Consider the following 3,688-nt stretch of genomic DNA (forward strand, 5'->3'; position numbering starts at 1 on the left):
TTAATATATATTTCCTCTAAGGGCAAGTCTTTGATTTATCCTCTGAATATAAAAGCATCTCTTTTGCTGGCTGTATAGTCCAGTTCTTCTTCTCTGTTGCTGGACTGGCCTACAGTGAGTGTTACCTGTTGGCTGCCATGGCTTATGACCACTATGTGGCCATTTTCAAACCCCTTCTTTATACACAGGCCATGTCAAGGAGATTGTGCATCTGTTTGGTTTTATATTCCAATACTGGAGGTTTTGAGAACACAGTAATACTCAGCAGCAACACATTCACGTTGGGTTTTTATGGTAACAATGTCATTGACTACTTTTTCTGTGAGGTCCCACCCCTGGTGAAGTTGGCATGTGACGTGAAAGAGAGCTACCGAGCTGTGCTGTACTTCTCCTGGCCTCCAACGTCATTACCCCGACTGTGGTCATACTTGCCTCCTATCTCTTCATAATCACTGCCAGCTTGGAGATCTGCTCCACCCAGTGCTGCCTCAAAGTCTTCTCCACATGCTCCTCCCACCTGATCTCTGTCACCTTATACTATGGCTCCATTCTCTACATCTGCTCTCACCCAAGTTCCAGCTACTCCCTTGAGAGGACAAAAAGGTATCTACATTTTATACTGTGCTGTTCCCCATGTTGAACTCTATGACCTACAGTCTGAGAAATAAAGATTGAAGGAATCTATGAAAAAATTCTTCAGGTTCACATTATCTGAAGCCTAAATTGACATAAATTTCTCAAATTAGTGCTCAAGGAAAATGACCTGCTTTGGGATAAGGTTGGAGGACTATATTAAAAAATACCTCCTTTTATATTCAAATAAATCCAATGAAAAAGGTTTTGTTTAACTTGTTTTGCTTCAGTGATAAAATTATAATCTATACTATAAAATATAGATCCAATTAATATAGTTTTTTAAAGTAGCATGATGGCTTAATGTAAAGTTGCAGTGTATATATTATATCTGGAATCCCAGAGAATTAAATTTGACTTAAGTATCTCCTATCAGATTGACCCACTTTTTTACCTACATGATAGGCTTTATGGAAACTGAAGATGTTACATGAATTTGGAAATTTGTGGAACGCACCCTTAATCTTTATTATCCAGCACTTACTGAACTGTGTAAATGAAAGAATAAGAAAAATTAAAAATATTATGATGAAAAATTTGGGGCAGTGATGTGTTATTTAATGAATGCAGATGAAAAGAAAGATAAGAAAGGTCAGCACTAGTACAAATGGTGAAGTGGTTATAACTATCAGTCCTAGAATATAGTGGGGCTTTTGTTTGTTGGTTGGTTGGTATCAGCTTAGTTTCACTTGTTGTTATTTTCCTTCGCGGGGAATATGTGATATATGAAATGAGGGAGAATATGGCAAGGTACTCATTCTCTGTGGAGATCACTCTTTCAGGACAAAGCACTGTCCTAGACACATATTTCTCCATGGATTTTAGTAAGGTCTTTTGTTGTAGTGATGTTTTATGGAATCTAAACAACTCTTAAACATTTTGTCTAATATTAAATTGATGTACAAGACACAAATTTTCCAAAGATATTTTCTATGTACTCAATTAGAGCTTTATGAAAGAATATGGAGGTAATGCATTACTAAAAGTAAATACTTATAAAATCTTAAGTAAATTTCCATCAGTTTAACCATTCCAAATATTTTTCCACACAATAAAGTATACTTGCCAAGCCTCAAAGTCAAACTATGTGCAGAAAACTACCCAATTCCTCTTTTCTCTTTCTAATACCTCAAAAAGATCATAAAAAGGATAAATTTCATGAAAATCTAGTGCTGCTAAGAAGCAAAATAGAATATTGTGGGATATCAAACAACCCAATATTATAGGTTTAAAATAGTTTAATCACAACAAAATAATATAAACAATTAAACAGTGGTTTTATTAATGTTTCATTGTTTTGCATATAACTTACATTTACTTGAAATATTGCAATATTTACCAACATGTCTGTTTATAAGCCAATAACTTGGAAAGTGCAATGAGAGCATTCTTCAAAAAGATAGCATTCATCTCTGTGGCCTAATGGCCTTTGTTGCTTTCCAGAAGGCCTCTTTGACATCTTTGTTTCTCAGGCTATAGATGAGAGGGTTGAGCAATGGGTTGACCACAGTGTAGAACAGGGCAGCCACTTTGTCTTTCTCCAAGGAGTAGATGGAGCTTGAACTTGAATATATGAAGAGCAAGGATCCATAAAAGAACATGACTGAGATGAGATGTGAAACACAGGTGGAGAAGGCCTTTCGCCGTCCAGAGGCTGAGCAGATCTTCAGAACAGCCAGAAGGATGTTTAAATAGGAAATCAGGATAGCAAGAATACTGGAGAGGACTGTGAAGCCCACCTCACCCAAGAGCCACAGTGTAGAACAGGGCAGCCACTTTGTTTTTCTCCAAGGAGTAGATGGATCTTGGCCTTGAATACATGAAGAGCAAGGATCCATAAAAGAACATGACTGAGATGAGATGTGAAACACAGGTGAAGAAGGCCTTTTGCCGTCCATAGGCTGAGCAGATCTTCAGAACAGCCAGGAGGATGTTTAAATAGGAAATCAGAATAGCAAGAATGCTGGAGAGGACTGTGAAGCCCACCTCACCCAAGAGGACTTTTTATAGACTTAGGTGTCTGTACAAGACATTTTTACCAATGGTGGTGCATCACAGAAGAAGTGGTCAATGATATTTTTACCACAAAAACTCAGGTGGAATGTATTAGCAGTATGGGCTATGGCATTCAAGAACCCTCCTATGTAAGAGCCAGCTATAAATCTAGTACACAGAGAGCTGGACATAGTACCTGAATAAAGTAATGGGTTACAGGTAACCAGATGGCGGTCATACGCCATGGCTGCTAGGAGATAACACTCAGTGTAGGCTACAACACAGGAAAAGAACAATTGGGCTCCACATCCAACCAAGGAAATGCATTTATCCTCTGAGACACAATTGGCCAGGATTTTGGGAGTATACACAGAGGTGTACCAAAAATCCAAAAATGACAGATCACTGATAAAAAAAAAAATACATAGGTGTGTGCAGGCGGGAATCAATATGAATTAAGATACCAGGGTCATGTTCCCTGACAAGGTTATTAAATAGAGTGTCAGAAATAGTACAAATAGAATCAACTGACACCGGGGGTTTCCTGAGAAGCCCACCAAGATGAATTCAGTCAGGATGGTGAAGTTTCTCACTCTCATGTCCACAGAGAAGAATGCCAGATGAAGACTTAGGGGGAAAATTATTTAGTGATTTTTCTATTGAAAGAAATAAACAAAGATATCAATTAAGTCAACAGTTACTAGGAGGCATACGGACTTTTATCCATAACTCTCTAGAATAATAGAACTTCACTCTGTGACTTCAGAAGACCCCAGGAACTAGTATTAGAATATGATTTTGAAATTAAAGCTTTCACTTATTAATAGTTTAATGCCAGGAAAGTCCCTCAGTCTCAGCAGATTAGAAAAATGAAGCTCCCTGACAGGTTGTCTGGGTAAAGAAGATATGCATGAAAACACCCAACCCAATGTTAGGTACATAGTGAGTACTCAAAAAATTTTCAGTATCCTTCATATATTATTGAGAATTTATGTGTCATGCGTTGTGCTGATTGATTGTAAATATCAATATACACCTGCTACAATTATATATATATATA

General features: G+C 37.4%; 2 pseudogenes; one reads left to right on the forward strand and one right to left on the reverse strand.

Annotated features, from left to right (window-relative positions):
- Window positions 1-722, forward strand: part of LOC102768974 — a 5,885-nt pseudogene extending 5,163 nt beyond the window's left edge.
- Window positions 723-2,039: 1,317 nt separating this feature from the next.
- Window positions 2,040-3,227, reverse strand: LOC102769267 (annotated as a pseudogene).
- Window positions 3,228-3,688: the final 461 nt, after the last annotated feature.

This window comes from Myotis davidii, unplaced genomic scaffold, assembly GCF_000327345.1.
Source record: "Myotis davidii unplaced genomic scaffold, ASM32734v1 scaffold874, whole genome shotgun sequence".
NCBI classification, from domain to species: Eukaryota; Metazoa; Chordata; class Mammalia; order Chiroptera; family Vespertilionidae; genus Myotis; species Myotis davidii.